Source organism: Delphinapterus leucas, chromosome 20, assembly GCF_059928025.1.
Source record: "Delphinapterus leucas isolate spDelLeu-1000000601 "Yukka" chromosome 20, BTC_Dleu_Yukka2, whole genome shotgun sequence".
Taxonomy (NCBI): Eukaryota; Metazoa; Chordata; class Mammalia; order Artiodactyla; family Monodontidae; genus Delphinapterus; species Delphinapterus leucas.
In genome coordinates this window covers 45224077-45249036 of record NC_143148.1, presented here as the reverse complement: position 1 = coordinate 45249036, position 24960 = coordinate 45224077, and the positions used below count along the sequence as shown (strand labels likewise).

The 24960-nt window shown below is 50.0% G+C and overlaps 1 protein-coding gene across 3 annotated transcripts in view; it reads right to left on the bottom strand.

Annotated features, from left to right (window-relative positions):
• Positions 1-24960, bottom strand: part of ZFHX3 (zinc finger homeobox 3) — a 255767-nt gene that overhangs the window by 217834 nt on the left and 12973 nt on the right. The window lies entirely within an intron of this gene.

Here is a 24960-nt window from a genome sequence, read left to right as displayed (position 1 = left end):
TTCTTCAATGTCCTACATGGGCTAGACATTTTTCCATTTAAATGCTGACTAGTTTAAGGGTAAGGTTAAGGAGTCACAGGCATGGTCATTGGTCCTTTTCTTTCTTATTCTATCTAGCTAAAAGTGGGGACAACATTAAAAAGCATGAAGTGTAACTGCACAATTAACACCTATAGCTTTATGCACCAGGAACTACAGTAAACATTCTACCTGCACACTTGGTTCCATTCTCCTGACAACCTGTGAGATGGGTGCTAGCACCAATTCTGTTTTGCCCACAAGGAAATCGAGGCCCAGGGAATCCAAGTAACTTTCCCAAGGCCACACAGTTAGGGAAAAGCAGAGCACGAATCCAGTCCCTGGTTTCTCAAACACCAGAGCCTTTGAGAGCACAAGACATTCTCCCGGTAGGGTCGCCTGTATACCAGCCAACAAACCAATCGTGAGCATTGCCTGCAGCATGTCTGGTTCCTACATGAAATAGTTTCTGGCCAGAAGCTCATCTTGATCTGTCCTTCTTCTCTACACACTCTGCCAACTATGGAGAAGCCCGCTCGTCTCAAGAGGAGGAGTACAGCTCGTGGTTCCCTTCCTCACACAGGCCCTCAGAGGCTGAGTCCCCATCATGCACTCAGGTGGTTCTGAGGCCTCCCTCTGTCTGGATTCTGAGCCATCCTGGGGTGAGGCGGGGGGCAGGGAGCAGAGACCGTCTCCCTACGATCCACCCCCACTCCATCCCCCCAACACTCTTCCACTTGATGCCCTGCCTGCCCACTGGAGTTCAAAGTCAGTTCTGAACCAACTGCTAGGTGATCCTCTTAAGACACTTAGCCTCTCGGTTTTTCCAAAAAAGATGACGTGTCCCCACCCTGCATACCTTACAGAACAACTGTGGGGATTAGTGGAATGGACACAGGCTCCAGGGCTTTGAAAAATGAAGCCTGTTAAATTCCTTTCCCATTTTCCTCAGACAGATGTGACACCTCTCCCTTCTATTTAGAATTAATAAACAGTTTAATTCTTGAGTGGCTAACTCAGGGGCCTAAACAGTGACTCCAAGTGCACATGTAGTAGCTCAATAAAACATCGATGGGGCTTAGAGCCACGAGGAAAAATGCAACCCCGCGGGTGGAGCTTGCGGCTCTGGCTCCGGGACGAGGGGCCCGGCCAAGCTCACAGTCGTCCCTCCAGTCACTCAAGGCATCCCTGACTCCGCCTCTCCTGCCCCACACCCCACCTTCAACATACATTCAAACGGTGACCGCCTATAGTGTCTCTCAAAATTTCATGTCCACCCGGAACCTCAGAATGTGTCCTTATTTGGAAATCGGCTCTTTGCAGGTATGATTAAGTAGAGGTCATACTGGATGAGGGTGGGTCCCAAATCCAACGACTGGTGCCCTCAGAATGGAAGAGGACACACAGGGAAGAAGGCCATGTGAAGACCGAGGCAGAAATTAGAGGGATTCAGCTACCAGCCAAGGAATGCCAAGGACTGCTGGCATCCAATGGAAGCTAGGAAGGACCCTTGGCTAAGCCTTCAGAGGGGCCACGGCCCTGCTGACACCTTGATCTCAGACTTGGAGCCTCCAGAGCCGTGAAAAAACAAACCTCTGCTGTTGTAAGCCACTCGACTTATGAGTCTTCGCTCTGGCAGCCACAGGACACTAACACCCCACTTCGCACCCCTGCGCCGCGAGGGCCCTGGCCAGAGCCGCCTCTTGCCCAGCTGGCTGCAATTATCTCCCTCTGGTCTCCGTGCTCCCACCCTCCGCCCAGCACAGCTGCCAGAGGGAGCCTGTCCAGTGCCAGCCTGGTCACGTCACTCCTGCGGACGAATCCCCCCCCGAAACGGCCACCCGGCTCAGAGCAGAGGGGAAAGCCTCGCAGTGGCCTCTGAGGTCCTACAGGATGTACCCCGTCCCCTTCCCACACCCACTCCAGCCGCGTGGGCCTCCTGCTGCCCCCCAGACACGCCAGGAGGCTCCACGCAGGATTTCTGAAGGAGCTTCTCCCCGTCCAGAACTCTCTCCGTCACTTACTCCCTCCAGCCTCTGCTCTCACGTCGTCCCCTCCCGAGGCCCTCCTCACCTGCAAACCGCTGTCCTCCACGGCACTCCCTCTTCCCCTGCTCGGCTTCTTCTCCGTAGCATTTAACCTCTTTTGAAACACTGCATTTTTCTTACTAATTACACGTACTGAGGGAGCAGAGAGAGTATAAGCTCCATGAAGACAAGGATGGTTCCCTCCCCCACCATAGGAGCGCCAGCACCCAGAACACTGGAGACGTCCTCAAACGTTTGATGAAAAAGTGGACAGAAGGTCAAGGGCAGGCAGGAGCCTGAGGCCAGAGGCGGCCTCACAGTGGAGCGCAGCCCCGACCCTGGGAGCTTCAGTGGGGCCAGCGGGCCGAGCGGGAGGGGCTGGGCTCACGGCCACAGGGCTCCCAAGTCCTTGCAGGCAGGTAGAAAATGCCAGGCATCGAGGAGCCACTGTAGGCTCCTGATCAGGAGAACGAGAGGAAGAAAAGAGGGTAGGGTCTCTTGACCTTGGCACTACCGACGCCTTGGGCTGAACAGTTCTTTATGGGGGTGGGAGGCTGTCCTGCGCACCCTAGGAGGCTTAGCCGCACCCCTGGCCTCCACCCACCAGATCCCGGTAGCATCTCCCCCCAAGTTATGATAATCACAGGTGTCTCCAGACATTGTCACATGTCCCCCTGGGACGAGGGGAAGGGAAAATCGGCCCCTTTGAGAACCACTGCAATAGAGTTCCTGTGGTAATGTGTACACAGAGTGACCCCAGAAAGCACATACCTACAAGGACCAACAGGGAACAGAGGTGAGCGAGCTGGCCAGGTGTAAGGTACACCTGTGACAGGGACCCACCCTGACGACCTAAAAAGCACACGTCCTTTCTAAGAGGGGCAGTCACTGGTCTAGCTGGCTTTTGCCCTCAAGGTCCGAGAAGTACCAAATCCCCCTTTTTTTTTTTCCAGGAGAAGGTTCGAATCCAGATTTTTATGTTGAAATATGTCTATTTTTAAAATACCATAGGTGCTGAACAAAACTCGTCTCTAGGCCAGGTTTTGCCTGCAGGCCACGACTTTGAAATCTCCAGATAGAGGCTGCCTGGAGGCAGAGGATGGGTGGACGGGAGATTCCTCAGAGCCTGCAGGAGTTCAGCCACAAAGGGATGGGGCCCAGACTCAGCCTGTGGGAATGAGGCTGAAGAAAAGGGCCAAGTCCCAGAAACTTAAGTGGAAATGAGATAAGCACACACCAGGACAACTCCCCAGATGTTACTAAAACACAGGTCTCCACTGCAGGTGTCAGAGTAATAGCTGCAGACTTGGGAGAGTCTCTTGAAGATGAAAATGAATGCACGAAGTCCCACCCTTAATTCCACAAGGCGTGTGAGCCTGCACCTACGTGATCCTAAGCCTTAAACCCGTCCTGGACAAAGCCAAGGCCTCCCCATCTTCACACTGGTCAGGAACCAGGATGGCCACCTGCGTGGACCTTCCCCTGCCTTTCAATCCACCCAGACCACCAGCCAAGGAACAGGCAGATGGAGATCAGCCTCCCCCAGGAATTGGGGCAACGTCACCGTGCTGATAAGAACGCTTCCTGCCGCCCCTGCCAGGTCCAGGCACCTTCCGGACTCCCTCCCATGATAATCTGGACCGAGAAGGACCCCTAAGGCATCCTTCAAGACGGTCCCTCTGTGTTAAAGAAAGCAGGGCTTAGGCGAGGGTTAAAGTGAGCATCTGAAGTTTGGTGGAGTCACAGCTCAGGTCCACAACCTCAAAACCACCAGGCGCACTTCGTGTTGCTTTGCCCCCACCGACGCTGATCCCAGAGCCTGGAGCAACCAGGAGGAGGTCGCTCTGACAACACACACCATCGTGTCGGTCCAAGGCAATGTGAATTCATCTATGCTAGGCGGTGACAGAAAGCAGAAGAGCTCTGAGTGACACATCCATTTCTGGACAGGCCCAAGGTTGCGGGGTGCGGGGAACGACACCAGCTTTCTGTAAACGGGGTAGAATGACCTCCTTTAAGTGCCGTCATCTTCTCAAAGTTATCCTATAACAAATCGTTATCATAATTAAATAGCATCGTCCCCGGCATGGTGCATCACCAAGAGCAGAGGCACAGGCTGCCTTGATCGGCATCAGATGCTGGGTCTGATCAAGGTCACTGGAGAAAAGGTAAATCAGGCAGAGGCCCCTAATCTCACTTCCACGCTGCTCTGCTTTGCTTGAGGTGAATGAAATAACTGAGTCTTTGGCAGAGGAAGGAGGAGGCTGGCTGAGCAGGGGAAGGTAGGAGAAGGGAGGGACAAGGAAGGAGTGAGGCAGGACAACCTCCCACGGGCGGTACCTTCCATGTGAAGGCAGCAGACTCCAGGGAGTTACTGGCCGGTCTCCACAGAGCCTCACGATATCCCACAGGCCTGGGCCTCCTCCCCCTGCTTTCCCTCCCCCACCCACAGGCAACAGCACCATCCACGGTGACGGTGATAGGGTTTGAGATTCTCCAACCATCACAACACAAGCCTCATTCTCCCTTCACCCAACCAGCAAGAAGTGGCTGCAGAGAAATCCACGTAAGACACACTAGAATTCTCTGGACTGGACCCCGAGGCATGGGGACATAGAGACAAAACTCAGTGGCACCGGCCTTCAGTGAGGCCAGAACAGCCAATGGGAGCCGTGGGCTGGCCACCCCCAAATGCCTCCCAGAATCCAGTTGCCCTGATCTGCAAGCTGATTATTGGGAGAAGAATCTGGGGGTCTGACGGCATCTAAATGACTTGGCCATGTAAAAACACTAAATCAAGCAGCGGTACGCTTTGCAGACACACTCCACATGACCAGTTACAGAAGGAACAGCGTGTCCAGCTGTGCCCGATCCCAGCAGCTCTGGGGTCACACGCCCCCCTCCCCAGCCCCCCCACCAAGCCCGTGGGCACAGGGAGGCCCAGCCCCCTGCCCCGGGTACCACGGGGTCTCTCTACGCCCCAACGCGGCACCCTCCTGGCCTTCCCCCAGATGCCCGCCCAACTCCTAAAGACACTGCTCGGCCCTCTCCCTCATATGATTTCCTCATGTACCCATTTTAAGGAACCAGCTTTTTTGTGAAGAAGAGGAGGAGACAGTTCCCACATGTAGAAAACTCACACCCCAGGGAGGAATGAAGAGGGAGCCACTAAGCACTTGTTGAAAGAAGACGCGGACAAGAGCGATTTGGAAGAGAAGAAAACGTCTCGTCAGCTCTGAAAGTTCAACAGGAGCATCCCCCGCATCGCTCCCCCGCCGGGCCCCCAAGGTGGGAGGGCCCCGGGAATAAGCCGGAGCTCCATTGTCGTTTGCGGGAGCTCCACCTCTGGGAATGGATTTGATGTCAAGTGTCAGCAAGTAAATTGCTATTGGCTTCTCAATAAGCAGCAGTAGTGAGCTAAGTGTTTCCCCGTATTGTGCGGGCTCTCACAGACTCAATACGGCAGTATTGACAGCACAATCACACAGTAATCCAGGCTCCACTAATACCTACACTTCCTCAATGAAAATACACTTTCCACTTGGACATCAGCCCATTAGCCTTGGGCTGGAATCTCCGGCCTCCCCCGTCCCCCAACCAGCCCTGGGCCCTGGAACTGGCATCTCGCCCCCAAACGCCCCGGCCAGCATATTGTCAGGGCCCAACCTAAAAGATAAACAGCCAGAGACCTACAGGAAAAGGCCTGCTCTCTCCATCTATAAATCACCGGTGGGAAGGAAAGAAAAGTGATCCAACTCTTTAAGGATAAAAATCTCAGCAGTCGCTGAGGAAAACTGATGTTCCCTTGCAAAGCAAAAGATGTTCACTCTGGGAAGATGCATGTCTTCAAGTTTTCAGAGAGACAAAGAAACTCAAACTTCACCCAACACAATGCAGGGATGAGACAAGCTCTAACTACCACGCCAGGTGCTAGGTTTCCACAAGGCAAGTCCCCACATCCTAGCAGTCTTAGATAGATATACACGCTGAAGGGTCTGCTAATTTAATAATAAATACCGTGCAAACACAAGCTATTTTTCAAATGCATCTCTCACCAATTTTCATTTGACTTTCAGAACATCCTGGAGTACGCAAGAGACAAGATTTTATTACAGAGACCAATGAAACAGAGAAGTTAAGTGACTTACCTAAGGTCACACAGCTAGTTAGCAGTGGATTTGATATCAGAGGCTAGACTAGAGATTGGCAAACTTTTTTCCGTAAAGTGCTAGGTAAATATTTTCGGCTTTGTGGGCCGTTCAGTCTCTGCTGCAACTGCTCAGCTCTGTCACTGCAGCATGAAAGGCACCACAGACAACACGTAAACGAACAAGCTTGGTTGTTTTCCAAATGTTATTTATGGACACACGTACGATTTTTGCATAATTTCATGTGTCATGAGATAACATTCTTTTTTGGACTCCCCCCACCATTTAAAAAGGTAAAAGCCATTCTTAGCTCGAAGACCATATAAAAACAGGCGTTGGGTCAGATCCGGCCTGCAGGCTTATAGGTTGCCGATCCCAGCCCACCGGGAGACTTGTAAATATCGAGAACACCACAGGCAAAAAGGACAAATCATTCTCAGGCTCATTACAACTGTAATAGTCTCGCCCACTGAAACTGCTTGACCATCGGACACCAAACACAAACTCCAGCCCCCAAGTGTCCAACATCAATACAGCTGTGCACCCATAACACGCTGGCCGAGCCTTAAGACTTCTGTAGAAGCACTGCCTTTTAATGGGAATTTGTGCACGAATTTTAAAGTTAAGAAACTTTCCATAAACGCACAGGGCACGCCCAAGCCAGTGCGGGAATAATATGCTAACTGCAGAAGGCATTTATGTCCAAAACCAGCACACGTGTATTTAACAGTGTCGTTAAATACAGTGTCGGGGTGAGTGGACCCCCCAGCTCCCAGAAGGAGTTTCCGTCTCTCTGTGTTCAGTAAGAAGAAATGCGGCCAGAAAGGGGTTAAGGCCCTTCCAGGCTGTGATCTGATAAATGGCTGTGCAGAAAGCAGGTTCCCTCACTTTGAGATATGATGTCACTAACCTTTATTGATCCACTATCCGAGAACTTTGCTTATCTCTCTCCTGTGATATACTGCCCCTCCTGTGCTCAACTGGTGTTTAATACACTGCCGGCTGCCCCGCACTCCTCACTGCTCAACAGCGTGGCAAGAGGCTGCCACGGGGGCCAATACTTTACAGCCTGGCCTCGCCAGCACAAAAGACTCCCTACCACGGTGGGGAAGGCACGCCCGCCTCCCACCTCCTTCCCGGCTGCCAGGTCCCAGGTGCACCTTGACAGGGGGCCAGGGGAGGACAGGATGGAGCAGGGACCCTCTGGGCGTCTCCTTTTTGCCTTTTTTAGAAGCACAACTCCAATCCCTTCAAGCTCCAGCTTCTCTTCCTCCACTGTGAAAAGACAACTACCAGCCCACCATGTTCATGAGGCAGAATGGAAGCACCTCTAAGAAAACCTCCCGTAAGAGAAATGAGCTTCCTGTTTTTCCCTTTCCACAGTCAAGACCTCAGTCTACCAGGAGCTGGAAAACACTGCCCATCGAGGTATGGGACAGTCATTCAAGAGGAATCACGCCAGGACCAAAGCCAGAGGACACACCCAGATGTGGCCAGGCAGGCTCAGATTCTGAAAGATAACAGGGTTCCACGGCCCGGGACAGCATGATGCCGGAGCCGCCACACACGAGGTTTGGGGTCCTCCCTCCCTCCTCCCGACCCTCAGCTGGATTGGGCATGATGCACAGCTCGTGCCACACCCAAGGGTGGGAGAGCCAGCAAGTGCCAACAGACAGGAGAAGACTGTTACACTGAAGAGCTGGCATCAACCTGCTCCCTTCCCCGCCACCAACCTCAGACGCCTCGGAAGGACTCGCAGCCTCAGCCAAGGCCCCACCTGTTGCCCCCGGAGGAGCCCGTGGACAAGACTTTGCGTCTCCCGCCCCATCCCTGCCAACAGGGGCCGTGGGCAGCCAGAGAGAGCCAGCATGCCCTTCCACTGCCCTGGGGCACCCAGAATTTGCCTAATTGAACATTAACAAGTTGCTACAATAAAGTTCCTCTATCCTGAGCTAGAAACCTTTTCGGCAACAACAACAGAAGTCTTGTTCCAAACCGCTCTCAAAGCCAGGCCTCAGCCTGACAGGTGTGAACAAGATTTAAACACCTCCTACAATACAATGCAATCCAAACAAAGGGGAAAGTCAATCCCAACCTCCTGGGGTTTCTCCTTGTCTAACATCTTCTTCACTCACTCAGCCCAAGGGAGCCAAGTGAACGCGTGGAGAGGCTGTCTCCAGGCCAGGGCGCGGAGACCTAACCAGCCATGAAGCAGGATCCTTTGCCGCCCCCACAGCGGGCCACCAGTCCAGTCACCCTCTGGCAGAAGGGGAGGCCATTAACGCCTCACACCCAGTTCCTGGGTCCCCAGGACCCCCAGGTGCACCTTCCATCCAACCCTAAGTCAGCCAGCGGATGGACTAAGCTTCCCACACTACCTGACCCTAGCTCAGCTCTCAGCTTTCCCATGGGAGAGGTAAGCAGAGGGAAGACCCCCAGGCCCTGGGGTCTGAGCTGTTCCTTCTCCTACAGGGGATCCAGGCACCTCCTAATGCGTCCTCCTGAAGAATGCTGGGGAAGAAATGGGACTCCAGGACTGGATTTATCATTAAAAAATTTTTGAGCGCCGCTCGGGGAAGAAACACATGGGAAGTGTGTGCTGAGGAGGAATTATCCCTCCCATTGATTTTTTTGCTCCAGAGTATTAGAGAGAACACAGCACTTACCTGGAGATTTCTTCCCGAAGTCAACCACATAAACAGGACTTGAAAGAGCTTATCAGACAAACGATCTGCTCCCACCGCCATCCATCGTGGAAAGTGGGCACCCCAGGAGGGAACTCGACGAGCCCCACTGTTCCAGGGTGACTGCTTGAAGCAGTTGTTATTGTTACCTGACTTCAAACGAGTGAGTGAGAAGGCAGAGAGGGGAGTGGCAGAGGGGACACCACGGGTAAGAGTGACAATGGACAAAGAAGGGAATTCTCTCTCCCCTGGGCCTCTGCTCCAATGAGAACGCAAAACGGCTACAGAACAAAACCCAAAAAAGCAGCAAGAACATACGTGGGCCTCCAGCCATTCCTATTTTGGGCACCCCTCCTCTGTTCTTTTCCAAACTCTTGGGTATTTTTTAAAAGTGACAAACACTAATAATCCAGCTTTTGATCCTAACTCTCCCTCTCTCTCAGTGCCAAGAGGAAAGCTGTCGGCATTTTTTTCAAGTGACAGAGAGCCAGGAAACATGCCAGGGAGACCCCCAATACCAGCTACTGTCAAGTTTCTCTACCTCCAAACTTGGGGCAAAGTCAAGGGTGAGAGTGACCTGCAGACTTGCGATAAAATGTTCGTGACCACCATGATGGAATTTGTTTTCCAGAAATTTTTACTAATGAACCTTGTAGCATGAAAACCCATCCCAGGCAAGGAGTTAAGCTGGCTCATTTTCCTTCATGGTCCCCCTTCTCCCACCTGATAAGCAGGCAAGTGCCCCCAGGCCCGTGGAAGGACAGCGGCCCGCTCGCAACAACAACAAATAACGGTTCAAAGGCTCAAGTCCCCTTTCCAGGTAGCTGGGAGGATGTAATTGGTGAGGCAGGAGATTAGAAATATCGGCAGCCTCTAAGTAAGACTTTAATTTACTGGCAGATCAATAGAGCCGGGGTTATATTGGCAAAGTGTCTACAGCTCTATTGACTCACGCAATGCCTCTTATCAATTTATCAGAAATCTGGAAGTCAGAAGATATTGTTTGAAGGGAAAAGAAGAAAAAAGAGAGAGAGAGAGAGAGAGAGACAGGGAGTGACAACAGCCCGAGCAGTTAGAAACTGGGGTCCCCAATGACGAACTTGGTACCAAGAGTTTCTACATCAACCTGTCTCCTGGAATGGAAGCCAGGATGATGTGATTTAGAGTTAACTTGACCCCCGAGATGGCCCCTCAGCCTTCTCACATGATTCCATTTTCCATGAACCTTGGATTCTGGGGGGCGGGAATCCTACCAAAGCAGAGGCCATTTGTCTATTTGTTTGTCTCGGCAAGGAGCTACTCCTCCCTTTGGGGTCAATGATTCTTGCCCAGGTTGCAGGCGATTCACACGCACCTGTTTTCTTTTCATTCTAGGGCCTCTCCGGCTCCGCCTTAGCCAGAATTCTTCATTTTAGCTTCTTTTTCACCAATCTATAAAAAAGATTTTCTTACGTAAAAGGGATATCTATCCCAGCATCCCAACCCTCTCAAGGGGTCGCGAAGTATCTATCAGACTAACAATGGCACTTGGTCTCAAGAAGCATAAAGAAAACAGACTCAAGTTCCATCAGCCACCACACAAGGATATGCAAGTTTTCACGAATAATAATCTTCATTGGAAAGGGTTTTGAAATATCCCAGGTAGTGGACAAAAATGCCAGGGAAGAGAAAGGTAACCATTAACACTTCACCAAACCTAACTACCCACACCAATGAAGGCAGGACACAGGAAGACACGAAGTTCCGGAGTGTTTCTATCAGATAACTCCAGGCGGCAGGTCTTGAAGACAGGCTTGGAGCATTCCACTTATCAGGATGCCAAAGGGAAGAGCGATTTTACTTGGTTTGGAGGAACCACGGCCTGCTTTTGACAATCCATTTTGGCTCCTGCCTCATACAACAAATTTCTGCTTAATTGCTGTTTTGCATTTCGTTGAGACATCAAGTAAACAGTACTTAAGTGTTTCCAGACAAAAACAATAACTCACTAATGACTAAGGCACTGCTAATTAAAACGCCCCTGTGATGGCGTGACTGCACTCAGCGCCACCGCAGGAACAGAACTGCCCGGGCCTTGAACGCATGAACCAGAACGCAAACGTACGAGGCGGGGGTTGGGGGGGACGTTCTGCTCCTTCCTCTGTGGGTCACGACGGCCCTCTGGTTGCAAAAAGGGAGCCCCTTATTGGAACGGGGTGGGGCAGGGGGAGTAGAGTGGGAGAAGTCAGGAGTGGGGGAGTGAGGGTGCTGGGATTTCAGAAGGAATGGCAGCTCCCTAACAGAATGTATATTCTAGAACCTTGTGGGTAAAGTGACCTGGCATGACCCTCAAGACTTTGGGTTCCCATGATCTCCTGAAGAAAACAAAAATGTATGTGTGCCACCCCAGTAGGGGAGAAAATAAGATGTGTTAAACCGACCCAAAAGATCCTTCCCTAGAGACCACCCTTCTTACAGGGAGGAGTTTCCAAAAGCGTAAGTTCCCAACTATGCTTTAAATAAGAAAAAAGATTCAGAAAGAATGAAACAAAGATATACGATACCACCTGATCGGTGCGAAAGTATTACTTTAACCAAAGAGTCAACATTCACAAGTGCTTTTGACAAAGTAACGGGAACACAGAAAACTTCTCTTCCTCCCCAAATAAGAGATCAAAATAACTACAGACTTCCCCTTAACAGAAGCCCTTCTCTCTGCTCTCTTCAACATTCAGTCTTACAGATGGAGGCCTCCCAAAACCACTTTTTAAATCTCAGCATTCAAAACCAAAAAGAAAAGAAAAAGGAGGCGCCCGGAGCCCTGGGTTTTGCAGAGGACCTTATCTTCCTCTGGGCAGGTTAAAGACCTGCTAGTTAGCAAGGGAGTGGGTGGGGACAGTCATTGAAACCGCAGGGGCCTAATACCCATTTGTATTCACACTCAGACCCTTTAGGGATATAAAATCGGAGAGGTTGAACTGTTTACATTCACCTAATGCTCGAGTAAACAGATCAGGGCCCGAGTGCAGGGGTTTCCGGGCGGCTGTGACCAGACCCCCCTCTGTGCGGGGTAGCAGGATGGGGGGAGGGGGAGGGGAAGAAGGCTGCCACAGCACTTCTGTCACTTCTCCTGGACTGAAGACCGGTGGAGGCCAGGCTCCCCTTCCCACCCCACCACCCCAGGCCCGCGCCCTCCTTGACCCCGTGCGGCCCCACTTTGATTCCACCCACTGAGGCCATAGAAGCTTCCAGAAAAGTACAGGGCTTCCCTTGCTCAGGACTGCCAATGGGCACAGAGGAGAAGGGGGCTGGCCGACTTGCCCCAGTCGGGCCCAGCAGAGCATTTTAAACCACAAGGCCAAGACAGGGAGCAGCCCCTCCCTGGAGAGGGGACCGTGGCCACCAGACGTCACCTTGCCTCTCCCCTCCCCGAGGCCTGCCAGTGCCTCCACACCACCCACAGTGGCCCTGGAGGGAGGAGGTCAGAAAAGGAAAGGCCTTGCCAAGAGCACATGGGGAAAGGGGTTAAACACCGAGCGTCAGACCAAGGTACAAACTTCCAACTCCCCCAGGCGCCCAGTCGAGGGTAGTGTCCCTCAACAATTATTGTTACCCAAGAACGACATCTTAGAAGAGACCCTCCCACACACACACACAGCTTCCCGCATCATCGGGTTGTGGCAGAAGTGACCCAGGAGCTGACTGATGTCCCGGCGCGAGGACTGACCATATCCTCTAAAACACGTACAGTTTCAACTTGACTGGGGGTAAAAAAGGATGGGGTGGACCTGGCACTCCTTTTAAATGCAAATTTGAACTTTTCACCCAGGGTCAGACCACTGCACTCCTCCAGCTCCAGCAGAGGCCGGCGCCGGGGCCACACAACCTCACACTTTCACAGGTTTCTTCCTGCCTGCACAGGAGGCCGGCCCGTTGAGGGAATTAGATACCTCCTTCCCTAAAACCCCAAACCCACACCCGCCTCTCAGCTTACCAGGGGCACACCCCCCACTGTCCTCCCGGAGGAGGGCCTCGGATTGGCCGAGGCTGGCTGTGTGCCCTGGGCACAGCGATGGTGAAGGAAGATTGTTCTTATCACATGCATCGACTAAGGAACGCTGAGATCAATAGTGAGAAAACCCCAGCACTTAGCTGCCGCTCAGCAAGAAGGCGCATCCTCTGTGGGACAGGTTTACAGCTGCTCTCTCTGCCAGCAGAAGCCAGGGGAAAGCCATCCTTGCTGTTTTACTCATCAGGGCTGTAATGTCAGTAGGACCTAAGTCCTCCAACTTTGAGAAGTCCCTTCAGGCGCGAACAAGAGAAACGTATGAACAGCCTTAAAAAAAAAAAGTCTAGGGTGGGACTTCTTGCCTCTGTCATATCCCTTCCCTTATCCTCATGTGCAAGGCGGTTTCTGATTTTTCCTTATCACCCTTTGCCTCCCTCTTTCTCCACCTCCAACTAGAGAAGACCACTGGCCCTGGAGAGTGAAAGAGGGCTCCACTGTGTGGCATCAAGATAATGTGAAAAATCAGAAATTCGAATAAACAGTAAGGGAAGAAGAGAAGGGGTCTTTTGTTGGGATCGGGGACCAGCAACAACAGCGCCTAGGCAGCACGGGAGCCTCCAAAAGACAGGCCTCTCCAAGCAACACACCACGTCGGCCCAGGTCAACCAACCAGGAAGCCTGTGTGATGCCAGAGAGGACAGTGCACTGATTACCCACACGTCCAAGGTTCCCGTCCCACCACAGACTAGTAAGCCACCACGGACAGGGTGGAACGGATGGTTTCCAGAAGCTCCCTGCAGCCATGCCACTCTGAGGGCACAAAAAAGCAAGGGCTGACGCATAAAGCAATAAGACTGTTGTAATAAACCCACCAGAACTCACACAAATGAAGGCTGTCCTGCCCTCTCCCACAGGGTTGGGACCACTTGCTGCCACTATGCTGTTCTTTGTTTGGAATGGCCTTCAAAGCCAGGTGGATACTTCCTCCTCCCACCTGCGAGTCAAGAAACAGTTTAAAAAACACTTGCACAGCAGCATCACATTTTTTGCCTCCTAACAATCCCATAAGGATGTCAGCAGACTTGGGCGATTTTTACAGAAGAAACTGTGTAGATACAGCCTGTACCCCTGAACCCCAGTAAATGGAAGCAGCTGGTCACAAGAGATGGTGGGTGACTCGTCTCCATCAGTCGAATGCCTCGGAAGAGCTCAGGGCAGCATCCTGAAATGCCAGCCCTGCCCTGTCGACAGGCAGCCGCTAGCCCCTCAGGAATACTGAGTCGAGGAAAGGGGGCTAGTCCGAAAGGAGATATGTTTTAAGTATAAAATACAAGTGGGATTCTTTCTAAGGATGCGAAATGTCTCATCCATCGTTTTCTTTATATTGATTACATGTTAAAATGATAACCTTTCAGATACAGTTGGGCTACAGAAAATATAAATAAAATTAATGTCACCCGTTTCTTTTTAATATTTTTAATGTGTATACTAGAAAATTTTAAATTATATATGTAACTCCTGTACTGTATTTCTATTGGATGGTGCTATTCTAGAAACTCAGTCTGTCTTTCAACTTCAAACTCAGCCAGGAGTGAAGTGTTCTTGAATAGGACTGAGACAGAATTTTCCTGTCGATTTTGAACATCACCCCCCTAAAGCTACAACGTACAGACTCCCAAGTGAGTCTAACTGTTAATTGTGCTGAAAAATCTTAGTATCCAAATCACTTAACACTTGCAATTTGGCAATGGCTCGGGGGGAGGGGGAGGTAGAAGGTCAGACGTGCATCAGAAGCTGGACAAGGCCAGTGGAGTGACACACCCTCTTTCAAAATGTTATCAATTACGTCTGAGACCAATCATCTGATTTGAAAAATAATACAAAGTTGTTTATTGTGGTTTAACACAAGGCTTGCCTCCTCCTCCAGCTGGATTTCTCACTATGGAGAGCAGAGTTCTGTCTTGTAACTGCCCTTCCCATAAAATATGCCCAGCAGGAAGCTGGTACCCAGCCGCAACCCCAGCCTCACATACACACACTATAAAATGGAAAAGGAAGGGGAGCAAGGGGCAGAGGACACAGACATGGCCCCTCTCCTATGAGACGGTGCCCATCCTACCACAAGGGATCACAGGCCAGTCTCATTTTCCATGTAAATGAACTTTTTAGCCACCTCCTCAAAGAAGAAAAGCTGCACAGATGCGGAAGGCCCATCCCGGGGCACACAATTACAGCCATTTGCATTCCTCCAGCAGCAGGATTAGTGCAGGAATGTGCTTTGCAGCTTTGTGGGGGGAAAAGGAGTTTAGGAAGAAAGGAATGGGGGGGGGGGCTATTTCTCCCCGGTCTGTCCATCCAAAGCTCTGTGACACACTTCCACTTCTCTGAGAGTCAGAAAGTGGAAATAACTGCTGCTCAAGCTTTCTAAAGAGGGGGAAGGTTGAAACGCCCAGGGAGGGGGAGTGAGAAGGGGGGGGGGACAGCGTGTATTAGAACTGCCCCTCCTGGTGCTTTGATCCCCTCGGTCGCTAGGAGAAACCAACTTTTCTCCTGGGGTTAATCAAAACCAAATTACTCAGGAATGTGGCAGGACAGGTCTGAGCTTCCAGGTCCCTTTGTCTTTAAGGATTTAAAATGAAAAAATAAAAATTTTAGAGCAGATGGCAGTGGCTTACGGGACTGGTAACATGAAAAGTCTGAAGGAACCTTAGACCGCATCACCCACCCTCAGAAAACAAAAAAAAGTTATCCACAAACCTACTCCAATCTACCAATCAAGAGGTTATTTTTGTAGATAGGTCCAAAACTCAGAAGAACTTCCTATTTTATCCTTGTCGCCCCTCAGGAAAGAACCCCCCCAAAGAAATCTGTACCTAGTCAAAGTGCAAATAAGAAATAAGCAAGATTTTTCTGCAAATGCTGCAACCCGATCATAAAATGCATCGTGGGGAGCACAGTCCCCGTGAGCTCAAGATCATACATTTTCCAAGAACAAAGCTTGGGAGCAGTTTGCAAGGTCCTTCCTTGGGATACTGGGGTAGAAAGGAGAGCATCCAGTCGTGGGGACTTCGTAAACTTTGGGATCTCTTTAAGTTCTAAGAAAGGGAGCGTTGAGGGAATGGCTCAGTGCAGGGATCCCATCGGGTGTCGGAAGATACCCCTGGAGCACCTGCTGTCCAGAAACGGCCAGGAACTCGCCACCCAAAGCCGCCCTGTTCACTAGCAAAGCGTGCCGGGGTGTGCTGGCCGGCCCAGTGACGCCGGCCCAGTAACTCTAGAGGCAACAGGAAAAGGCTGACTGACCTCAGAGATGAAAGAATCCTGGGGCTCGGGGCTATATTAAGGACTCCACACCTCCTGCCCTGGTCACATCTTGGGCAGGCTTGTGTCACCGTGCAAGGGGTGGGCCTGCACTCCGGGCTACTGGAAACTCTACAGTGCAACGCCCAGGGGACGTTATTATTAGGGACAACAAGGAGTGACACGTCCCAACGCACCCAGGAGCAGAAATATGAACGGCTCTCTGTGCATTAAAAAATGCCACTAAGCTTCACTGCAAAACCTGACCAGCCCCCACCGCCCTCCCCCGTCCAAAAAAAAGATAAAATAAACAAACAGAGCGCCACCAGTTAAGCTACAGAGCCTGGACGCAAAAGATAAAATGAGGCCAAGGCACAGGCCTGACTACCAGCTCGCCATAAATTGTAACTGGCCTCCCACCTATGGTTATCTGGGAGGTTGCACTAAAAGTAACTTTTAAAATACTCTTCACCTTATCTTTAGGCCCAGTCAAACACACACATACATCACCCGTCTTAGATCTCTGCCATTAGTGTTCCATTTAGACTTTCCGAAACAAGGTCATCCCAGTAGGCCCTTCCCCTGTTTCCGGTCACAGCTGCGGACTTTCACCCCCTTCTCCAACAAAAGGGACCTTGTACACAAAATTAACCCGAACCATTAGTTTGTGCGGTGTGAGAGAGTACACTGAGCCCTCGGAATTATTTATCCTCCTCCCAGGCCCAGCCCAGGGTGCTCCCCCACGGAGGCCGGGGGAGCTTCCCTAGAGATTAGAGGCCCCGCTCCCTCGGCCTCCACTCCACACAGCTGCATCTGTGCAGCCAAGGCCCTACACTGCAGAGAATAAACACAAAGCCTTTTTTTTTTTTTTTTAAGGAAAGAAAAAAACTTTCTCCCAGACTCAGGAACTGTAGAAAATGGTTTGATCCCACAGCTGGAAAGGGCATGAATCATCCTAGGTATTGTTGAGCTGTCCAATATGGTGGCAACCACCAGAATGGTCCTAGATAGGGCTGAGCTGTCCAGTATGGCAGCCACTGCCCATACACTGCTCCTGAGCTCTGGAAACGGTGAGTCCCAACTGCTGAGCTGAGAATGTTGTGGGGATACTGTGGGTTGTGCAAAAAAAGACATTTTAAACTTCATTCCGCCTGTATCTTTTTACCTTTTAGTAACGTGATGCCTGGAAAGTGTACAATTACATATGGGTTCTATTTCTATGGGCTGGTCCCCCAGGGGATGAAAATGTTACAACCTCAAACACCAGCCCATGACCATGCCCTAAAAGGAAAGAGTCTTAATTTTTAGATGCTAAGAAGACCATAAAATTAAGCAAATGGCAACATCTGATATCAGCTATGTCAAATCACTATCTCAGAGGATGCCTGACAAGTATGTCTAACTTGGAGGTGGGAGGAATCTGCCCTCTTTTTATCCAAGAGAAGCAAATGCAATGTCTATCCCAGTGGTTCTCAACTGGGGGTGGGGGTGGGGGGGCAATGCTGCCTCCCCAGGAGACAGTGGCAATTCCGGGAGACATTTGTGATTGGGAGTTGGTGGGCAAGGGGGCACTGCTGGCCTCTGACCTGAAGAAGTGAGGGACACCCCCCAACAAAAAATTATCAAACCCAAATATCAACCGTGCCCACACACAACCGGGCAAGGACTAGATGAGGTCCACGAAACCATACCTTTAAATACTCAGATTTCCAGGGGCGGGGGGGGCTGGAGGGGGGCATCCCTTTGCCAAATGGCTTCTCTGCAGGGCTCAGGATTGGGAACAGGTCTCAGTGGTATTCACGATGTGGGAAAATGAAAGTAATGATAATAATGTTAAAACTATATTCACTTTCTCACCAGACTGAGGACTGAGTTTCAAGGGCTGAAGGATCTGGGCAGCTGTGTTTCAGGCTACTCGGAAGAAAACGGGGTTTAAAAGCTCCGTGCAACGTGAGCCTGACCCCGCACTGCATGCAGGGTGACGCCTCTCGCGGAGGCTCCGAATTGGGCAAGCCACTGGCATGTCCAGTTCCCCAGCCCAGACCCCAGAGGTTCCTGCGCGGGGCGGCAGAGCAGTGAGGGAGCTGTGAGCGGGCCTGCAGGGACAGGAAGGGGACAGGGCAGCGGACGGAGGAGGCCAAGACAGGAAGAGCTCCGGGATGAATGTGAACAGCCCCTTTTCGCGGAGCCAGGCTGGGAGGCTGTGCAGGAAGGTCGGGGGGGTGGGGAGGGGGAGGGCAAATGATAATTAACTCAGCAAGTTGATAGTATTTGCATATAAATGCCTCCACAAATCACGACAAACAAGCCAGGACAAGTCAGGCCTATTAGCATATACAAGCCAGCCCGGGAAGGCCTCTCTAGGTGGGTCATTGAGTGGGCTGCTCACTTCGAAGGCCGCCTGCCAGCTTGGGGGGCGGTGGGGGGGGGCAAAGGGGGGGCATGTGAGGGGAGGGCTGGAGAGGATGGGGACACTGTGTCAATTTCAGACCCTTTCACTCCTGATCGCAGTTGCAGGATGTCAAAAAGAGTTGGCTGTATTCCCAGCCCCTAAGGGAAGAACAGAAGAAACACTGGACCTTTTAGTTTCTTTCTTCCAGGGTGCTGGGAAACAAGGGAGCCAGGGCCGCCGGCGGGAACAAAAGAAACAGAAAGGAAAGGACATGCGGATGGGAACTAACATTTGTAAAGAGGCTACCGAATATGCACCGGGAAGACTTGTTTTCTATTTCATTTCATTCCCACTTTTAGGTGTGAGGTGCCCACTTTGCCCATTTTACAGAGAAAGGAAGTAATAAGGCTCAGAGAGCTTGCATGGTGGGTCCACAGTCACTCCGTCAGGCTGGAACAGAGCCAGGCCCTACGCCTACGACCCCAGCAGAGGGGTCCCAGACTGGAGCAGAGTGGAGAACAGAATTCCCAAAAAGCAGGCTCATTTGATTCATCTCTGCTTCTCCCAGGACAACAGTGTGGACACCAGCACCCCCATTTCAAGGGCTGACTCATGAGCGGCACTCTGATCCTGACCTGAACCCTACCCTGCTGTATTTTGTAATTATCTCATTTCTTTCACCAATGAGCAAGGTCGCACCTCCTCCAATCAGACACTTAGGAGTTTGCACCGGGATTTCCTTCATCAGACAATATGTCCAATGTCTGGACAAACACTAGATTCCCCAGCAAGCGAAAAATAAACTGACAGTCCTTTCCCAAAAGGTGTAAAAGTTCTCTGCTTTCCCCAAAGATACCTCTACCTCTGGTTTCACACCTGTTGCAGGAAAAAGCAGCTTCACCTCCTCTTTGAAAAAGTGGGGGAACCCCTGGAATTTTCACGCCTGCCATCCTTTACCTGCAACTACGTTTTAAGAGCGGTTTGAAAGCAGCTGCTCTTGCAGTGACATCAGCCTTCTAACACACACTGAATCCACGGGCCTCTTCTTTAAGCGTCCACAAGTTGACTTGACGCTTTAGCAACGACACAGATGTTGCACGGGGAAACACGGCAATGTTACAGGGAAAGCAAAAACCACTCCCCCTACCAGCCAAATGCACATTAAGAACCAAGGCCCTGAGCCAAAGAGCATTTTAGGAAGAGGGCCTGAAATGGTGGAAGAGGCTTACATTGTTTCTTGAGCAGTTAAGAAAAACTGTTTAAAAGAAAAAAAAAAAAAGACAGGAAAGTTGCTGAGGAGGAGAAAAAAGACACACATGTGTTCTTTAGCATATTTTCACTGGACAAACGTGTCAGGAAGAGAAAAGCTGTCCAAAGTAGGCCACTCAGAAACCGTAATTGTGGAAAGCAAGTAAGCTGATGGCTATACACATGTACTTTTTATAGGCTTACAGGAGTTTAAACTCTTGAAAAGAGCTTTTTACATACTGAATCGAGACTTCATATCTGAACAGGGATATATATGACTTTGGGGGGGGGCAGATGAGGCCTGAACTCAAGTATCGAATTAAGCCCCCTTGTCTTCATTCAGCTCATCTGACTCTGGCCTCTCCACTAAGGAGACTCAAAGAAGACAGAGAGCTGGCTGTGAACTGGAATTTTCATATGGAAATGCAGAGCCTACAACAGAGATGTGCAAGGGCAACAGTTCTCATTCAAAATCTAGCTCAACCAACAGACTCCCTGAAGAATTTTTCTCCAGTCACATTCCTGGATAAAATCAGGCACAACCAAGAACCCAGCAAAATTGCTTTTTTGCCCACCACCAAAGACCCACAAGCAGTTCAGCCCTTCTCTTTGGCTAACTCACCCCCACCACACACACACACACACACACACACACACACTCACACACACAAAAAGTAGGAGGTCTGAGCAGTCACCAACTCCTGCCTCCAGAAGCACACGAGGCGGGGCAAGTTTCACTCTCAGATCAAAGGTTTGTGGCCGAAATCACTTTCAGGACAGTGCGTGAAATCGGCGGCAGATGAAAATTCCACCGTCTTTTCACAGCGTCCGATGGAGCCAGTTTTCCCGGTTCAGAGTCTGCCTACAGATGACAGAAGATACTCCACAAACTCCCAACTGTTGCCCCAAAAGACCCACTTAAAATTAAAGACAAGATAATCATGTAAGAAAGCCTTTAAGGCCATTATGTGATTAGCAGAATAGGAGCGAGGGCTCGGGGGTTTCCCCATCTTCACGAGGAGCAGCCTGCAAGGGGGGTTGTTTGATGGCTTGAGTCCCAAACCTGCAGCAGCCAGAAGGGGCAGCGGGTGGGAAGGGAGCACATGTTTTGCATACCCCACTCCTCCCTTCCTTGGAAGCCTCAGACTGACTTCAGGGAGGGAAGAGGATGGAAAAATCTTGGAGGCGGCACATGTGTTAATACCAAAATTCAAAGAATAAGCAGCTGAATCACCTAAGACACCCCCCCACCCCGAGGAGGCCAGCTAAGGCCTCTCTGGAGGGGTACACATCAAAACCTCCCGTGCATTAATCCTCGTGTTGACAAGACTGCATGGTGACCCTCCTGTGGGAAGGGAGAAGGGCTCACCCAAAAGGCAGATTAAGCCCAGGCATTTTGCTAAGAGGCCCTGTCCGGGATTAAAACCAACAGCACAGAAGTCTTATTCTGAAATGAAGTCAAATTTGCCACTTAGCAAACTTTCTGTCTCTTTTCCTATTTTTATTCACACCCTTACCCTTGCAAAAGCAAGAAATTCCAGGAATTAAGGGTGAAAGAAGGGCAGAAACATCTGATGAAAAATCACCTTTAAAAGTGACAAGTAAGCCAAGCCACCTTCCTTAGGCAAAGAATTCTCTAGAAACACGCCCGTCACTGCTAGACCACTCACTGCCTTGTCCTCACCATCCTGTCCCCTGCCCCAAAGAATGAAAACCAGAAAAAAGCATTCAGGTTGTCTCACTGCTTCTGAAGCTTCAGCACGATACTGCTGTCAATTCCCCAGTTCCTGTCCGTATAAGAGTCATTTACTTTATTAGCTAAAAACAAAACAAAACAAAACAACCCTCTAACATCTGACTGTCAGTTCGCACATGTTCAAAGAGAACAATCTGGCAGCCAACTTTAAATCATATAGAAAAGAAATCTGACAGTTGTTGATTTTGTAGTTTTCCTCCTTAATCTGGATTTTGAGAGTGGCTTGCCAACGAGCCAAGATTTTTGCCTGGGTCTCTCCCTTGGGGCAGTCTGACTCAATCTTAGCTTCTGTGTGTTTGTTCCTCAATTTGAGCAGTCTAAGGGCTCAGGACACTGCTTTGGACAGAACAGGAACCTTTTAATATTTGATTGAGATTAGCTCCTGCAAAGGAATTCCCTTATCTGGATTCTATTAAAACTAGGTCTCCATTTCCCTGACCACAGCTTCGAACCCAGACAGAGGATGGTAGTTCTGAGCTCTGCTGTGATTTCTAACAACCACCATTACAACCAAAATCTCATACCAGAACATTTCGAGAGCCCTCTGAAGTTCACTGTAATGGAATCTGCCTTCACGTTGTATTTTTACAGTAACGCCCCTATCCTGGTTAATTACAACAGGCCCAAGCACTACAGAAATGGGCCAGGCTGAGAGCAAGCAACCATTTTAATAACAAATGCAAGTATAAACCACAGCACATACTGTATTTCTTGAGGTTACTGATGTTCAGCATCAGGTGGAAGTGTGAGATGGAGCTTGCAAGTTTCTTCAGGCCAGAATCACCACTGCCTCCCCTGTAAGAGGAGGACACAAACCCTAAGCTACTCTAAAGAGTGGGTGTAGAGACAGTTCACTTTCTTTCCCTTAGAGCAAGTCCCTACCCTTTTATAAAATGTTGCTTAGTCACTTAAACATTTACTTCTTAACATGAGGCTGTTGCAACCCTGCAATAAAAATTATTTCTTAGATAAAGATATGCTTTGGGCCCTGGAGTATGTCTAGCCTCTCACACTTAACACTTTAGAAGCAAAACAAAAAACAACAAAAAAGCCCCAACGTGCAAAAGGAACAGCAGCACACAGTGAAAATAAGGACATGCTCTCTGGACACCACTTGTGACTAGAACTGAAGGAACCAGGTTAAATCATCACCAGTCCCAGATAAGATTTTACTCGTGGCCTGCAATCACAGATTTAGTCTAATGAACTAACCACCTTTGGGTCACCCAAGGTGAGTCGGTACCGTCCTGGGAGTGTCTACTCATCACCAGTTAAAGTCATAACGATGAAAACTGAAATCTTGCTTAGTTTAGTGCCTTGCCATTGGGCAGTCCAGTTGGCACAGAGCTGATACAGCAGTTAAATCCAACCCCAAAACAGCAAGAAGGCAGGCACGGCATTGTCCTGTTGGGAAGAGCCAGAGGCCTGCTGAGGATACTGTTTTATTTGGGTTCTTTCCACTCTCCCTGAGTATTCATTTGTGCAAATAAAAGATGGAAGGGAAAAACCAAAATTAAAGTTTCAGGTGGCTGGGGAAGCAGCTCAGATTTTTTTCTATTTTGGAAGAGTTAGCAAGCGTTTCTCAATAGTCCCCTGTCAATCAAAACTGTTCTCCAGAGAACTGGAAAATAGCAGCTCTATCCAATAGAAAATGCAGCCATTTCAAAAGAGAGTTGGCAAAGGGAGGTGACCCATGTCATCAAGACAGAAGGTCTCCAAGTCACTTAATTCCTTGTGACTCCAAAAGGACTGATTTTAAAGTGTAAAAGTGCTTGCTTCTGCATCTGCCCCATGTTGTTAAATAATACTTGTGTAATTAAATAAAAGAACAAAGTGTGACCCTAGCCCATTCTGAGAGGCACTTACACGCTCTCTGAAAACATGCTGGAAACTAAACGCAGACAATCTCCTTAGTCCTGTAATTTAAGGAAAGGGGAGAGGAAAAGTTTCTCTTGGCCTTCATAGCCACATGCCTCTGAAAGGGGGCCTTCGAGGTCTCCACAAAAGAGAATGAACACAAATACAGGTGTGCAAACATCCAGGTATGTACCTCTCTCCAATGACCCTATTCTTGAAACCCTTAAATTATTTAGAACCCCAGTCTCCTGACTTCCCTCACATTCCACCACCTCTGTTCCCTAATTGCTTTTTGGGTTGGGTAACAAGAAGGAATCAGAATCTCATGCCACTAGTGGCTGTTCTGCTAACAAGGAACAGGCCTGTGCTCCTGGCCTCGGCTTTTCTCGATCAGGTTACCCTGGAAGGTGTATGTTTTCCCCTCCAATGTAGTCTCTGCCCTCTCACTCAGGCTTCCCTCTCCAGCCCAGCCTACTGGAGCTCGTGATTTTTAGGGTTTCCCCTTGAAACCTATCCAGAAACCACAGCCATTAAAAGAACATGAAGGTTTGACACCTCCTGAATTTAGGAATGAGGGGACTCCAGGGGCCAACTCTACAAACACACCTGCTGCTCGATGGCAAAGAAACGAAGTTCCTCAGCTAGCAGGAGCTCTAAATTATACTCTATTTATTTAGTGACCTTTCCCCAAGGATCTCAAAGCATGGGAATGAAATAGGATGACCTGTAACTTTCTCACTATCTACCTTCAAGGCTTAAGATTGTTTTCCTCACTTTGCCTTGATGCATTCCAAAATGCAGGCCCCAGCCTGAGGGAGAGGCCTTCTCCCTGTGCCCAAGTGGGGCCATCTGTCCTCTCTGAGGTTATCTGTCAGTGGCTTTTAGAGTCCTCAAGGCCAGTTAAAGGACACAAATGTAGGGCGGGGGGAGGGGGAGGACCCTCTTGGATTCACCTGCTAGCCAGTTTCATTTAAACCAGTTTATATACTGTGCACCACTGTGCCAGGCAACGCACTCTTGGACTACACCAGGCATGGGCTGTGATCTTTGCCCTCTAGGCATTTTCCCATCATTATAACACAGGTATATCCAAAGCAGAAAGGACCATTTTCCAGAAAGTTCTTTCCCCTCTAGCCTGCCATGATTACTTCTTTTTCTGCTACTGACCTAACTTGGGCCTTCCTCTTCTTTTAACAGGACAAACGTCTCAGCTCTCCCTCTTGCCCACCCCCCTCCCCACGGAAATGAACGCTGCTCTGTTTTTCCAGAGTGCCAACAGACTCAAAGTTGAGGGTGGACAAGTCGATCTCCAAAGGTGTTTTCCAGCTCCCAAACTCTGATTCTCCCTTTAACTACTCCCCAATAACCCCGTTCTTCACATTGCTTCCAACTGGCCAGTGACTTCTCTCGCGATGAAAAGGGTGCATTTTTAGGCGGAGGAACTCAAACTTCTAAATGACACCAGCACCGCAAATATTCAGAAGGCAGGAACTAATCCAAAAGCAAAATAAGGAAGGCCGGAGGGGGGTGGGGGTGGGGAGG